Below are 17,152 nucleotides of genomic sequence, written 5' to 3'. Positions count from 1 at the left end.
CAAACAACTGCAAAACCTCAAACAAACCATTGTTTGCAGCAAACTACCCAGCCTTCAGAACAGCGACCACGACACCACACAACCCTGCCATGGCAATCTCTGCAAGACGTGCCAGATCATCAACATGGATACCACCATTACACGTGAGAACACCACCCACCAGGTACGTGGTACATACTCGTGCGACTCAGCCAACGTTGTCTACCTCATACGCTGCAGGAAAGGGTGTCCCGAAGCTTGGTACATTAGCAAGACCATGCAGACGCTGCGACAACGAATGAACGGACATCGTGCGACAATCACCAGGCAGAAATGTTCCCTTCCAGTCGGGGAACACTTCAGCAGTCAAGGGCATTCAGCCTCCGATCTCCAGGTAAGCGTTCTCCAAGGCGGCCTTCAGGACCCGCGACAACGCATAATCGCCGAGCAGAAACTTATAGCCAAGTTCCGCACACATGAGTGCGGCCTCAACCGGGACCTGGGATTCATGTCGCATTACATTCATCCCCCACCATCTGGCCTGCGAAATCCTACCAACTGTCCTGGCTTGACACAATTCACACCTCTTTAACCTGGGGTTACCCCCATCTCTGGATCTGTAAACACTTAATTAACTGCAAATGCTCACATTCTAAGCATTGTCTTGTATCTTTAACTTTGTCTAATGTTTCTGGAACCTAGCTCTTCATTCACCTGAGGAAGGAGTAGTGCTCTGAAAGCTCGTGCTTGAAACAAACCTTTTGGACTTTAACCTGGTGTTGTAAGACTTCTTACTGTGCTCACCGCAGTCCAACACCGGCATCTCCACATCACAGTCAGATAGGTGGTGTGGGAGAGGGACATGAAGACAGTCAAGTGAGGGATCACAGAATTGTTACGGTATAGAAGGTTTCATCATAGAGGGGCGATCACAAGTGAGCATCTTTGACATCCAGTTGCCTGACAATTATTAGTGAGTCCTTTTAGTAGCTCACTTGTTCTGACCTTGACCTCCACCCACCTGAAAAGACTCCTCCCCCCTCCCACTTTGAGGGATCTCTCTGACTAACAGCATGGTCAGCGTCAAATTTAAAAATGATGTACATCATCTTCCAGATTTGGTCAACCACCTTCTACTCTCACCTTGTCACCCATAAATTTCCTGCCACCACCTTTGACCCAGCCAATATCACCATTCATCTCCCCCATAACCTTGAACTCTACCACGATCCGTCTTCCCTACCCTCAGAGCCAACACCCATTACTGTCCTCATGCCCAACCCGACCCTGCCCCCTTCTGTTAACCGAGCCATCTTCAACACCCTCGAGGAGACCTTCACCTTCCACTCTACCACATCCCACTCCCCTCTCTAACTGTGGCTGTCCCCTCATATCACCGGTACCCTGAGTTCATCCCCTGGACCTCACTCTCAACACCATCAGCCCCGCCACTAAGACAATCTTTCACCTCACCCTCTTTGACTCTGGACACTCTTCCCACCCCCACTTCCCCATTTAGCCTGCCTCCCATATCCAGCCTTGGTGTAGTTTTAGCTCCCTGCATTCGATATAAGTGAAGTTTTTTGAGGTCTCCAAGAAGGTGAAAGTAGCATCTACTGATCTCAAAATTGTGGAAGAGGTGAAGCTCATCAGGTACGTGCCACTTATATACAGCCGTAAAACTAGATTTTTGCTGACAGGGGACTTAATTTGGAAGACAAATTAATTACAGCGAGGTGGCCTTTTAATGAGCATGCATGAGATGTTAATGCATGCAAAAGGGCTTCCTGACATTGTTCGGAGGTAAGCTTGACCAGCCTGTAACCGACCATAAAAGTCAGTAAAACGGACAAGTCAGTTTGAATTCTCTTCCCCAGAGAGCAGAGTCAGGAATATTTATGGGCAGCACAGTAGCACAGTGGTTAGCACTGATGCTTCACAGTGCTGGGGGCCCAGGTTCAATTCCTGCTTGGGTCACTGTCTGCGCAGAGTCTGCAAGCTCTCCCTGTGTCTGCGTGGGTTTCCTCCGGGTGCTCCGGTTTCCTCCCACAAGTCCCAAGTGAATTGGACATTCTGAATTCTCCCTCAGTGTACCCGAACAGGCGCTGGAGTGTGGCGACTAGGGACTTCAGAGTAACTTCATTGCAATGTTAATGTAAGCCCATTTGTGAAATTAATAAAGATTATTATTATAAAGATTATTATTTTTAAGGCAGAGAAAGATATCTTCTGACTCCCTTTTTAGTCAAGAAACTATCGGGGAAGGCAGGAATGTGGAATTGAGGCCATAATAAGATCAGCTCTGATCTTATTGAATGGTGGCATAGACTTGAGGGGCCAAACAGTCTACTCCTACTCTGATTTGTATGTTCGGAGGCAGTGGTAATGTCACAGGGCTAATAATCCAGAGATCCAGGGTAATGCTCTGGGAACTCAGATGTCAATATCACAATGGCAGATAATTTGAATTCAATAATCACCTGGAACTAAAAATCTAATGATGACCATGAAAGCATTGTTGATTGTCATGAAAATCCATCAGGTTCACTAATGTCCTTTAGGGAAGTAAATCTGCTGTCTTTACCTAGTCTGGATGTTCAGCACCATTCGCGACTCCTCAGATACCGAAGCAGTCCATGTCCAAATGCAGCAAGACCTGGACCAGATCCAGGCTTGGGCTGACAAGTGGCAAGTAACATTTGAAGTGCTCAAGTGGCAGGCAATTACCATCTCCAACAGACAGCATCTAACCACCCCCCTTGACATTTAGTGGCAATACCATCTCTGAATTCCCCACTTACTCATACTGGGAGTTACCATTGACCAGGAACTGAACTGGACTTGTCATATAAACTACAAGAACAGGTCAGAAATGTGGATTCCTGTGGTGAGTAACTCACCTTCTGACTCTCTAAAGACTATCCACCTTCCACAAGGAGTATAATGGAATTCTGTCCACTTGCCTGGATGGGTGCAGCTCCAACAACACTTAAGATACTTGGCACCATCCTGGACAAAGTAGCCCACTCAATTGGCATTTGGTCCACAAACATTCACTCACTACACCACCGACACATAGCGGCAGCCATGTGTACCATCTACACGATGTATTGCAGGAAGTGCAACAAAGCTGCTTCGACAGTGGTTTCTAAACCACAACCACTGCAATCTAGAAGGGCAAGGCAGCAGATAACTGGGAATGTCAAGACCTGAAAGTTTCCCTCCAAGTCAATCACCATCCTGACTTGGAAGTATATCGCTGTTCCTTCACTGTCGCGAGGGCAATATCCTGGAACTCCCTTCCGAACAGCACGGTGGGTGTACCTACACTAAATGGACGGCAGCTGTTCGGGAAGGTGCAATCAGGGATGGGCAATAAATGTTGACTTAGCCAGCGACGCCCATATTCCAGAAAAATTCCAACATTTTATCCCGTTGTCAAGAAATAGATTTTTTGCCTCATGACGGAACAAGTGTTCAACAACTTTAGACTGTGAAGCTTAGAACATAGAACATAGAACAATACAGCGCAGCACAGGCCCTTCGGCCCACGATGTTGCACCGAAACAAAAGCCATCTAACCTACACTATGCCATTATCATCCATATGTTTATCCAATAAACTTTTAAATGCCCTCAATGTTGTCGAGTTCACTACTGTAGCAGGTAGGGCATTCCACGGCCTCACTACTCTTTGCGTAAAGAACCTACCTCTGACCTCTGTCCTATATCTATTACCCCTCAGTTTAAAGTTATGTCCCCTCGTGCCAGCCATTTCCATCCGCGGGAGAAGGCTCTCACTGTCCACCCTATCCAACCCCCTGATCATTTTGTATGCAAAACAGCTTCTCCACCATCTTGAGCCATTTTAAAGTCCAAAGATTGTTTTGTCCCAATGCAACACTTCCCACAAACTATAATTCCCCACAGGGCCTTCTGTTACCTGTTCTTTAGGTTTGCTTTCACTGAATACTAACCTTTGTTCTCCTATTTCCTTACCATTATGCAACTATCAGCATTTTCTATAGTTCTTAACACTGCCATTAATAGATTCTTTGTCTTGTGCTCTAAACATCTGTATAATCTCTCCTAGCTCACAGCTATCACTGACATTCTGTTTTCCTCCACCTACTGCACCCCCTCTTAAACAGTATAAAATCCACCACGGGCTGGATTCTCCGCAACCCTGCGCCGAACACGATTTTGCCGCGGGGGCGGAGAATCGATGACACCCACCGAATCGGGCCTGGTGCCGCTCCGGCTTGTCTTAGTCCTCGAAATACGCAGAGCGGCTGGGGGGCCATTGCCAGAGATCCTCCCAGCTATACTCTGATCCCGACTGGCCGAGTTCCCGACGGCGTGGAACTAATGTGGTATAGCCGGTCGGGACTCTCGCGCGACGTCTACAGACTCAGTCCGTGACCGCCCTGGTGGTGGGGGGGCAGAGCAATCAACCACCGGGGGTCACTTATGGGCGACAGTGGCAGCGATCGGGCTGGTCCGATGCAGTGGCGCGTGGCCGATCGGGGGGGGGGGCTTGTTTGTTGGTCTTGGTCCGCGGTCTGAGTCTGCCATGGCGCTCCGTACGGCCGCTGGAGGCCGTCGCCGTGCGCATGCGTAGACTCGGAAGTGCAGAGGTCCGTATCTGCAGCCAAAGCTGCGTGAAGCTCCCCTGGTCCCCGCTAGTCCCCTGCAGGTAAGTTAATAGCCGTTTACTTTTTGCAGGAAACTGGGGAGTGAAACGGCGACGTTTTTACGCCGGCGTGGGGAATACCCCCATATTTGGAGAATCCAGCCCCACACTTCTCCCTCTCCTTAGCTCTGATAAAGAGCCACATGGACTCGAAACGTGGGGGGGTGGGTGGAATAGCAGAGAATCGCACTGGAGTCCCAAAATAGCTATTATGCCTGTGCGATTTTCCATTGCAATTGTCCCAACCTCCCACCAATGATGTAATGTGAATATCAACTTTCAAAGTTGGGATCCCTATCATTAATGTAAATGCCATTATCAGACAGTTACATCTGGTAGACCCCTGTGTTAAATTCTCCATTCACATTGAATCACAGTAGATCACCCATAGCGTGCACCTGATGCGAAGAGCATGTCGGAGAGGCATGGGTGAGCACAGATCCCCGGGGGGGAGAGGGTCATGCCCGGTCAATACTCTGGCACTGCCCCCTGGCACTGCCCTCTGCTTTTCCCACCTGAGATGACACTTCATCAAAAGATGGCAAAATTCCGCCCATTAACACTGTTTCTCTCTTCACAGATGTTGTCAGACCTACTGAGTTTATCCAGAATTTTCTGTTTTTATTATTATGGACAAATGGCGGTCATTTTAACCCCATATGGCTGGTGTCAAATCAACAGGATTAGCTTCCATGTTACATCCCATCGAATGTCACTGGAAGTAAAAAATGGAGTGCAAAACAGGCGTTCGATCTGATTCCCTCAGTTGGGGTGGCGTTAGTAGTGGAACCTGCGGGTGTCAGGTCCCGGAGGGAAATCGTGTCCTGTCGGCCGGTGGGGTGTTCTATGTATGCGTACTGGGGGTTGGTGTGTAGGAGCCGGACCCTCTCGACCAGGGGGTCGGACTTATGGCTCCTGACGTGCTTGCGGAGTAGGACGGGCCCTGGTGTCTTCAGCCAGAACGGCAGTGAGACCCCGGAGGTTGATTTCCTGGGGAAAACAAACAGGCGGTCATGAGGCGTCTCATTTGTGGTCGTGCAAAGGAGGGACCTAATGGAGTGGAGTGCGTCGGGGAGGACCTCCTGCCAGTGGGAAACTGGGAGATTCCTAGAGCATAGGGCCAGGAGGACGGCCTTCCAGACCGTCGCGTTCTCCCTCTCCACCTGCCCATTTCCCGGGGGTTATAACTGGTAGTCCTGCTCGAGGCGATGCCCTTACCGAGCAGGTACTGACGCAGTTTGTCACTCATGAACGACGAGCCCCGGTCACTGTGGATGTACGTGGGGAAACCGAACAGGGTGAAGACACTATGTAGGGCTTTAATGACGGTGGCCGCGGTCATGTCGGGGCAGGGGATTACAAAGGGGAAGCGGGAGGACTCGTCAACGACGTTGAGGAAATACGTGTTGCCGTTGGTAGAGGGGATGGGCCCTTTGAAGTCAATACTAAGGCGCTCAAAGGGCCAGGATGTCTTTACCAGGTGGGCCTTATCCGGTCGATAGAAGTGCGGCTTGCACTCCGCGCAGATTTGGCAGTCCCTGGTCATGGCCCTGACCTCCTTGGTGGAGTAGGGCAGGTTGCGGGCCTTGATATAGTGGAGAAGCCGGGTGACCCCCAGGTGGCAGAGGTCATCGTGGATAGCCCGGAGTCGGTCATCTTGCACGCTGGCGCACGTGCCGCGGGACAGGGCATCTGGGGGCTCGTTGAGCTTCCCAGGACAATATACTATATCGTAATTACAGGTGGAGAGTTTGATCCTCCACCTCAAGATCTTGTCATTCTCGATCTTGCCCCGCTGTGTGTTGTCGAACATAAAGGCAACCGATCGTTGGTCGGTGACGAGGGTAAACCTCCTACCAGTGAGGTAGTGCCTCCAGTGCCGCACAGCTTCCATGATGGCTTGGGCTTCTTTTTCGACCGAGGAGTGTCGAATTTCGGAGGCGTTGAGGGTATGACAAAAAAAAGCTACTGGCCTGCCTGCCTGGTTAAGGGTGGCGGTGAGGGCGACCTCTGACGCGTCGCTCTCCTTCTTGAAGGGGGTGGACTTGTCCACCGCGCGCATCGCGGCTTTGGCAATATCTGCCTTGATGTGGCTGAAGGCCTGCCGGGCCTCAGCCGCCAGTGGGAAGGTGGTGGCCTTGATCAGTGGGCAGGTTTTGTCCGCATAGTTGGGAAACCATTGGGCATAATAGCAAAAGAACCCGAGGCACCTTTTCAGGGCCTTGGGGAAGGGGGAGTTGCAGGAGGGGGCGCTTACGGTTGGGGCCGGGTCCTAGCACTCTGTTTTCCAAGACATAGCCGAGGATGGCTAGTTTGGTTGTGCGGAAAACGCATTTCTCTTTGTTATAAGTGAGGTTGAGGGTTTGGGCGGTTTGGAGAAATCTCTGGAGGATGGCATCGTGGTCCTGCTGGTCATGGCTGCAGATGGTGACGTTGTCCAAGTACGGAAATGTGGCCCACAGCCTGTACTGGTCCACCATTCGGTCCATCGTTCTTTGGAAGACTGAGACCCCGTTTGTGACGCCGAAGGGGACCCGGAGGAAGTGGAAGAGGCGGCCGTCTGCCTCAAAGACCGTGTAGTGGCGGTCCTCCGGGCGGATTGGGAGCTGGTGGTATGCAGACTTCAGGTCCACCGTGGAGAACACCCTGTAGTGTGTGATCTGGTTAATCATGTCTGCGATCCGGGGAAGGGGGCACACATCCAGGTGCGTATACCGGTTTATGGTCTCGCTGTAGCCTACAACCATCCGGTTCTTTTCCCCGGTCCTGACAACCACCAGATGAGCTCTCCAGGGGCTATTGCTGGCCTCGATGATCCCTTCCCGCAAGAGTCGCTGGACCTCGGACCGGATAAAAGCCCTGCTTCTGGTGGCGACTGGCTTATAGTCAGCAGTTAGATTTCCGAAGAGCGGGGGAGGGTCGACCTTCAGGGTCGCGAGGCTACATATGGTGAGTGGGGGTAGGGGCCTGCCGAACTTCAGGGTTAGGCTCCTGAGGTTGCACTGGAAGTCCAGTCGCAACAGGAGAGGAGCGCAGAGGTCGGGGAGTACATATAATTTAAATTCGGCATACTCGGCGCCCTGTATTGCAAGGGTTGCAGTAGTGCACCCCCGGATCTGCACCGAATGCGACCCAGAAGCGAGGGAGATGGTTTGACGCGCAGGAAAGATTGGGAGCGAGCAGCGCCTTACCATGTCTGGGTGAATGAAGCTCTCCGTGCTCCCGGAGTCGAACAGGCAAGGCGTTTCGTGTCCATTGACCCGGACTGTCATCATGGAGCTCCGGAGATGTTTGGGTCGCGACAGGTCGAGGGCGACCATGCCGAGTTGCGGGTAGCCGGCATGGTCCGAGGTGCTGGGTGGGTCCAAGGTGGCTGCCCCCATCGGTCACATGTGTCGGGCGGCGCTGCAAATGGCGGCCAAGATGGCGGCCCCCGTCGGTCGCACGTATCGGGCGGCAAGGAAGATGGCGTCCAAGATGGCGACCCCCATGAGTCGCACGTGGCGGCCACGTGGGCGACGATGGCCAAGATGGCAGCCCCCGTGAGTAGCACATGTTGTGCGGGGGTGAAGATGGCTGCTCCCACGGACAACACGAGGCCGATGACGCGTCTGGGGGGGGGCGGAGCCGGCAGGCAAGCTGCCACACTGCGTGGTCTGCGGGCCTGTGAGTCTGAGAGTCGGGCCTGTGATTTTGAGGATTTGGACCTCGCCAGGGAAACTTTAGCGAAATGTCCCTTTTTACCGCAGTCGCTGGAGTTCGCGTTCCGGGCAGCGCTGCCTGGGGTGCTGATGCTGGCCGCAGAAATAGCAGGGTAGCCCTCCGTGTTGGGCGGGCAGCCGCGCAGCACAGGCCTGGGGTACTCTCTGGTCGGGGGTCCATGAGGGGGTCGCGTGATCAGACGGGAACGCGTTGAGGCTTTGGAACGCTACTTCTAGGGAGGAGGCTAGCTTTACCGTCTTTTCCAGGTCGAGGGCACCTTTCTCGAGTAGGCGCTGTCTCAAGTAGTTGGACCTGACTCCAGCCACGTAGGCGTCCCGGATGGCGAGGTCCATATGTTGAGAGGCCGTAACGGCCTGGTAGTTGCAACTTCGCGCAAGGACTTTGAAATTGCGTTGGTACTCCTCCAGCGATTCCCCGGGGTGTTGGCGGCGAGTAGTGAGGAGATGCCGCGCGTACACCTCGTTCACTGGCCTTACGTATAGGCACTTTAGCATCGCGAGGGCATCTGCATAAGTGGAGGCTTCCTCGAGTTGTACAGAGATTCGATGGCTCACCCGGGCATGGAGGAGGCTCAGCTTCTGATCATTGGAGACGGAAGTCGAGGAGGAGGCGGCGAGGTAGGCCTCGAAACAGCGGAGCCAGTGCGTAAAAATCCCTTTGACCTCCGCGGCCTGTGGGTCGAGTTCCAGTCGGTCAGGTTTGAGGGCCGATTCCATTGTAGTGTTGCAGTTGATTAAATTGATGCGACTATCAATTCACGTGAAACAGAGAATAGATGTAAACTATGGCTTTAATCGACGAGAACAGTGCCTGCCTGCGATTGCTCTGCCAGTGAGAGCCGCCTACAGGGCTGTTGCTCTTTATACCTCCCCTCAAGAGGCGGAGCCCACAAGGGCACCAACATGCTACATTCCATGCAATATCGTACAATGGTCCATAGGTGAGCCCACATGGGCAACAGCGTGATACAGTGACATTTACATGGTGAATGGTTAATACAATACGTTCACCACAGGGAGAGAGTGCGAACTTCACGCAGACAGTAACCCAAGATCAGCGCTACCTACTGTGCCACCGTGCCACCCAGATATTGCAGCATCTCTGGAGAGAGAAACAGAATTAACATTTTGAGTCCAATATGACTCTCGGAACTGAAGAGAGGCAGAAGAAGATGTGTTTTGTGGCTGTTGAGGATTAGATTAAATCAATATTTTAATATTTATCATTTGCTGTGTTATGGCAAGTTTGGCAGTTACTTTTCAGTGTACTTTACTGTTTTTCAGATCTGTGGTGCTTCGAAAACTGATCTCCATTTATTTCATGTGCTATAGCTGTTCAACAATCCTAGTTATTGAGCCACTTGGCATCTCAGAAGAAGAGACTAGCTTAATTTTGAAGTTGAAGAAAACAATATGCACAGTGTTCTCCCTTTAATTTATCGCTCAACCAACTGCATTAAAACAGATTAACGAGCTATTATCTCTCTGTGCAGCCTTGCTGGATGCAAAATGGCTGCCAAGGTTCCTATATTACAACATTAACTACTTTAAAGATGTGTCTCATTGGTTGTGAAGCACTTAGAGATGTTCTGAGCTCATTAAATGCAAGTTATTTCTTTTCTTTAACAAGGACAAACAATACTGCACATGCACAAGTTAATTATATAAGAGTTGGTTATCCAGAGGACAAACAGCCAATGTCATGTTTTACTTACCAGGAGATGCAGCTACTGCCATCAAATTGCTATCGATTTACTATCAGCTGTAAATATACTTGCAAATTATATGACTGTTATATATTCACTGGTTAATATTCTGTTCAGTAATTTTGCTTATTAGTTGAAGTCTAAATCAAGGCCTAATGATCTCTGTAACTTAGTCAAGCCAGTAGAAAATTCCTGTGGGCCTTTACGTGGATCCAGTCAATAAAACAATTGAAAGCAAGGTTTTATGCCCTTTATCAGAAAGGTATCCAGATAGCCAGGCCAGTAAAACTCTCCCTCGGAGGAACTAAGACTCACCTATAAGAGTAATCTAAATCTCACAAGATTATGCATCCAGAGTGAAAGGCTAACAGTTGCATAAAAATATAAACTTATGATAACGAGGCTATGGATGATCAATAGCTGACCAAAGTTTAAAACGAAAGAATGAGAGACTTCCATTTATATTGTGCTTTTCATGACCACTGGATGTCTCAAACTTTACAGCAAACAAAGTACTTTATGAAGTACGGTCACTGTTACTGTCATAAAAAGCTTCCACGGGGACTGCATTTCGAAAAGGGGTCTTGAGGGCAACTCTAAAAACAGGAATATGTTCTGTGCAAATATCGTTGTTGCCTGCCTGCTTGCCTACATGGAGTTGGGAGCTGTATGTGCTGTTTAATGGGAAGTTGAAAAAATACACTTTAGATGTTCTCATTAGGTTTGAAGTTTAATAGTTTAAATATTGTTTTTCTTTTGTTTTACTTAAGTTTTGTTTGTAAAAATAACCAAGCCCGATTTCTTATGCAATCACTCCTGGAGCGAATCGATCTTTCCGCACAGTCTTAAAATGTAAAAAATGTAGCGGTTCTGGTCTAGTATCTTAGCCACTGTTGGGATTTGACCAGGCTTCTGTAACACAAGGTTATACTGGAAAAGTGAACAGTTCTAGTAATTGAGAGCAGAACCCAACGTCATTAAAGGACAAGTAGTCAGAGGGTCAAGTATGGAGGGGGTGGGGGGGAGTGAGGGGTTCAGTGTGGTAGATTTGAGGGTCAGTTCTATAATTGCCTAGGCGTTAGACTAGGATTTTACTGTCTAACATCTCATGGAAAACTATTCAGGTGAGTTCCACGGAACTGTCTGAAGTCTCTGACCCGAACTCAGAGTTGGGTACTTTTGTGGATGGTCCTGGAGAGAAGGGGAATTGTCCTTGTCCCTCAGCTAGGTTTTGGAAATCTGCATTCCTCCAATTCTGGCCTCTTGTACATCCTACTCCCTTCATCCCCTATTGGCAGCTGTGCCTTCATCCACCTAGATTCTTGATGTGTTGGGTGTTCTGGATCACAAGCAGGTCACCAACATTGGAAGTGGTGCAACTCTATTTTATTATAAGGTTAACTATATTAACATACTTGAACTGTGGGTAAATGCAATACCAGCTTTAACAGTTGACCCTTGCCTAGTCCTAACCAGGTGATGCACTTAGCACATGGTGAATGTCTGTGTTGCAGGCTGTGAGCTCTGTGCTCCGAGCTGGCTGCTACTAGAATGAGTGGGAACTCTTCTGTCCCCTGTCTTTATAGTGCGTGTGCTCTCACTGGTGAGTGGCTGCGGTGTTGTGTGTGCTGATTGGTCCCACTGCATGTCCATCAGTGTGTGTGTGTGTGTGTGCACCATAATATACTGGTGTATATTATGACAATTCTCATCTCTGGAATTCTGCTTCTCCACATCTTTACTTGAAGATACTGCTTAAAACCCACCTCATTGACCAAGGTTTTGTTCACCTACCCTATTGCCTCTTCCCTTACCTTGTATTAATTTCTATCTGGCTTTCTTCCTGTGAAGTGCCCTGTAAAAGAAATGAATAATGGATCCTAACAATTTCACGAAAAACCCCACTGGCATAATAGAGTGACTGATAGATAGCAGGCACTGGCATAGACCACAGACTGGTGTGTTTGAGTTTGACTGGGTGCTGGTGCAATCGCTTAGCTGTTATGAAAAGCAGACACTTTCAATAAAGCAGAAAGGCGATGAAGAAGGTGCCTCATATGGCCCCATTACTCTATCTAATTCCCAGTAGTCGGCATGGTAGCACAGTAGGTAGCACTGTTGCTTCACAGAGCCAGGGTCTCAGGTTCAATTCCCGACTTGGGTTACTGTCTGTGCAGAATCTGCATGTTCTCCCTATGTCTGCGTGGGTTTCCTCCGGGTGCTCCGGTTTCCTCCCATAGGTCCCGAAAGACGTGCTTGTTAGGTGAATTGGACACTCTGAATTCTCCCTCTGTTACCTGAACAGGCACCAGAGTGTGGCAACTAGGGGCTTTACACAATAACTTCATTGCAGTGTTAATGTAAGGCTACTTGTGACAATAAAGATTATTATTATTAGTCAGGCTGGGCCTGCATTCCAGGACTGCCTCATTCAAGATGGTTTCCTATATAAATTGTAGACATAAATATTCTTCTATGTTCCAGATAAATCAGACATATTGGTTAACAGGTTGAGGAATCCATGTTGCCGTTTGATATTTGATTTTCTTTGTCTCGTTTTAAGCTGAGTAACTTTAAAGTATCCTAAGTGTCTTCACAAATCTTACTTCACTTCTTTACATGTATTATGTGGTCACAAGGGAAAGCAACTGAATAAAGTATGCATTCGCATCTCCTCATATCCTTTTGAACATGTCATAGTATGTCATTCTGATTGGCATTGATTTTTGAATTGTGGACAGGACCATCAATGTGTGCTCAGTTAATTCAGGTAAATTTGATGTGCAAGGTAACACAGAGTTACTCATGGAGCGATATATTATTTAATACCGTTGCTATTTGATGCTTGTTCGTTTTAGAAAAATACATAGGACATAGAAAAATACAGCACAGAACAGGCCCTTCGGCCCACGATGTTGTGCCGAACCTTTGTTCTAGATTAATCATAGATTATCATTGAATCTACAGTGCAGAAGGAGGCCACTCGGCCAACCGAGTCTGCACCGGCACCCGGAAAGAGCACCCCACCCAAAGTCAACACCTCCACCCAACACTAAGGGCAATTTTGGACACTAAGGGCAATTTATCATGGCCAATCCACCTAACCTGCACATCTTTGGACTGTGGGAGGAAACCGGTGCACCCGGAGGAAACCCACGCAGACATGGGGAGGATGTGCAGACTCCGCACAGACAGTGACCCAAGACGGAATCGAACCTGGGACCCTGGAGCTGTGAAGCAATTGTGCTATCCACAATGCTACCGTGCTGCCCTTAAGAACAAATAAATCTACACTATATCATTTTACCGTAATCCATGTACCTATCCAATAGCTGCTTGAAGGTCCTTAATGTTTCCGACTCAACTACTTCCACAGACAGTGCATTCCATGCTCCCACTACTCTCTGGGTAAAGAACCTACCTCTGACATCCCCCCTATATCTTCCACCATTCACCTTAAATTTATGTCCCCTTGTAATTGTTTGTTCCACCCGGGGAAAAAGTCTCTGACTGTCTACTCTATCTATTCCCCATGTCACCTTATAAACCTCTATCAAGTCGCCCTTCATCCTTCTCCGTTCTAATGAGAAAAGGCCTAGCACCCTCAACCTTTCCTCGTAAGACCTACTCTCCATTCCAGGCAACATCCTGGTAAATCTCCTTTGCACCTTTTCCAAAGCTTCCACATCCTTTCTCAAATGAGGCGAACAGAACTGTACACAGTACTCCAAATGTGGCCTTACCAAAGTTTTGTACAGCTGCATCATCACCTCACGGCTCTGAAATTTAATCCCTCTGTTAATGAACGCTAGCACACCACAGGCCTTCTTCACAGCTCTATCCACTTGAGTGGCAACTTTCAAAGATGTATGAACATAGACCCCAAGATCTCTCTGCTCCTCCACATTGTCAAGAACTCTACCGTTAACCCTGTATTCTGCATTCATATTTGTTCTTCCAAAATGGACAACCTCACACTTTTCAGGCTTAAACTCCATCTGCCACTTCTCAGCACAGCTCTGCATCCTATCTATGTCTCTTTGCAGCTGACAACAGCCCTCCTCACTATCCACAACTCCACCAATCTTCGCACCGTCTGCAAATTTACTGACCCACCCTTCAACTCCCTCATCCAAGTCATTAATGAAAATCACAAACAGCAGAGGACCCAGAACTGATCCCTGTGGTACGCCACTGGTAACTGGGATCCAGGCTGAATATTTGCCATCCACCACCACTCTCTGACTTCTATCAGTTAGCCAGTTTGTTATCCAACTGGCCAAATTTCCCACTATCCCATGCCTCCTTACTTTCTGCAGAAGCCTACCATGGGGAACCTTATCAAATGCCTTACTAAAATCCATGTACACTACATCCACTGCTTTACCTTCATCCACCTGCTTGGTCACCTCCTCAAAGAATTCAATAAGACTTGTAAGGCAAGACCTACCCCTCACAAATCCGTGCTGACTATCCCTAATCAAGCAGTGTCTTTCCAGATGCTCAGAAATCCTATCCTTCAGTACCTTTTCCATGACTTTGCCTACCACCGAAGTAAGACTAACTGGCCTGTAATTCCCAGGGTTATCCCTGGTCCCTTTTTTGAACAGGGGCACGACATTCGCCACTCTCCAATCCCCTGGTACCACCCCTGTTGACAGTGAGGACGAAAGGATCATTGCCAACGGCTCTGCAACTTCCCATAGAATCCTTGGATATATCCCGTCAGGCCCGGGGGACTTGTCTATCCTCATGTTTTTCAAAATTCCCAACACATCTTCCTTCCTAACAAGTATTTCCTCGAGCTTACCAGTCTGTTTCACACTGTCCTCTCCATCAATATGACCCCTCTCATTTGTAAATACAGAAGAAAAGTACTCATTCAAGACCTCTCCTATCTCTTCAGACTCAATACACAATCTCCCGCTACTGTCCTTGATCGGACCTACCCTCGCTCTAGTCATTCTCATATTTCTCACATATGTGGAAAAGGCCTTGGGGTTTTCCTTGATCCTACCCACCAAAGGTTGTTCATGCCCTCTCTTAGCTCTCCTAATCCCTTTCTTCAGTTCCCTCCTGGCTATCTTGTATCCCTCCAACGCCCTGTTTGAACCTTGTTTCCTCAGCCTTACATAAGTCTCTTTTTTTCTCTTAACAAGACATTCAACCTCTCTTGTCAACCATGGTTCCCTCACTCGACCATCTCTTCCCTGCCTGACAGGGACATACATATCAAGGACACGTAGTACCTGTTCCATGAACAAGTTCCACATTTCACTTGTGTCCTTCCCTGACAGCCTATGTTCCCAACTTATGCACTTCAATTCTTGTCTGACAACATTATATTTACCCTTCCCCCAACTGTAAACCTTGCCCTGTTGCACGCACCTATCCCTCGCCATTACTAAAGTGAAAGTCACAGAATTGCAGTCACGATCTCCAAAATGCTCCCCGACTAACAAATCTATCACTTGCCCTGGTTCATTACCAAGTACTAAATCCAATATTGCCCCTCCTCTGGTCGGACAATCTACATACTGTGTTAGAAAAGCTTCCTGGACACACTGCACAAACACCACCCATTTTGTTCACAGAATAGCCTTTTAGGGAGCTGGAAGACAAACCCTTTCTTATACTATTCTGCCAGCAGCCACGCAAATGAAAACACATCAGGCTGTTGGGCCAAATCGTAGGAATTAGGGTGCAGATGAATGCTGGTGCTCAAAGTTCACTTTACATAGGTTATGCCAAATATTTGAGGTTTCATTTATGACAGCCAGGACTTTTACTTCATAGAATTTACAGTGCTGAAGGAGGCCATTCGGCCCAGCGAGTCTGCACCGGCTCTTGGAAAGAGCACCCTTTCCAACCGCACACCTCCACCCTATTCCCATAACCCAGTTACCCCACCCAACACGAAGGGCAATTTTGGACACTAAGGGCACTTTAGCATGGCCAGTCCACCTAACCTGCACATCTTTGGACTGTGGGAGGAAACTGGAGCACCCGGAGAAAACACAGGCACACACGGGGAGAAGGTGCAGACTCCGCACAGACAGTGACCCAAGCCGGGAATCGAACCTGGGACCCTGGAGTTGTGAAGCAATTATGCTAATCACTATGCTACTGTGCTGCCCACTAGGGGGAACTCTGTTGAGATGAAAATATAATTGGCATCTCTCTCACTGTTCCCTCGTGTTCTTTGGTCCAGAAAACAACGCATTAGTCACCTACATTATACAACAATGCATTGCAGATTGCTGCTACCGATACTCCCAATGGTCACTTTCACACATCCTTCAGGAACCAGGCTGTTTCGACTACCCCACTGATCCTCTTGCGTGGAAAATCTTCCATTCTCTTGTTGAACCCTGGATACCTTTCGTGTTCTTCAGTTCTGAGACCATGAACCGGACCTACTGTATTCCGGGACAAAATAAAGACCGGGAACAGAAATATTTCACGTGAATGGCGGCACAGTGTCACAGTGGTTAGCACTGCTTCCTCACACTGTCAGGGATTAGGGTTTGATTCTGACCTTGGGTGACCTAGTGGAGTTTGCCCGCTCTTCCCAATTTCCTCCGGGTACTCCGGTTTTCAAAGATACGCAGCTTAGGTAGATTGGCCATGATAAATTGCCCCTTAGTGTTCAAAGGTTAGATGGAGTTACAGGGATAGGGTGGGGGAGTGGGCCTGAGCGGGGTGCCTTTCAAAGGGTTGGTGCAGACCCGATGGGCTGAATGGCTTCCTTCTGCATTGTAGTGTTTCTATGACCACAATGTTTCAGTGTGGGACTATTTTTGAGTGTAACTTTGGCAAATTCCTTGGGACATTCCCACCGTCACTGACAGACTCACAGCTGAAAAGCCCCTCGTTAAGAAGGCATTGATCACACATCAAGGAATAGCATATGAGAGTTGTACAAGTGGATGACTGGCCAATAAGATCTGCAGTGCATCCTTCCTTACCAGGTTCAGCTGAGTCACCATCAGAATCAGCATAAGGAGAGACATTCTCTGCTTATGATAACACATCTTTGAGAACACAGACAGC

Source organism: Scyliorhinus torazame, chromosome 15, assembly GCF_047496885.1.
Source record: "Scyliorhinus torazame isolate Kashiwa2021f chromosome 15, sScyTor2.1, whole genome shotgun sequence".
Classification (NCBI taxonomy): Eukaryota; Metazoa; Chordata; class Chondrichthyes; order Carcharhiniformes; family Scyliorhinidae; genus Scyliorhinus; species Scyliorhinus torazame.
The sequence above is the reverse complement of the archived record's forward strand: the minus strand, read 5'-3'. Positions refer to the sequence as shown.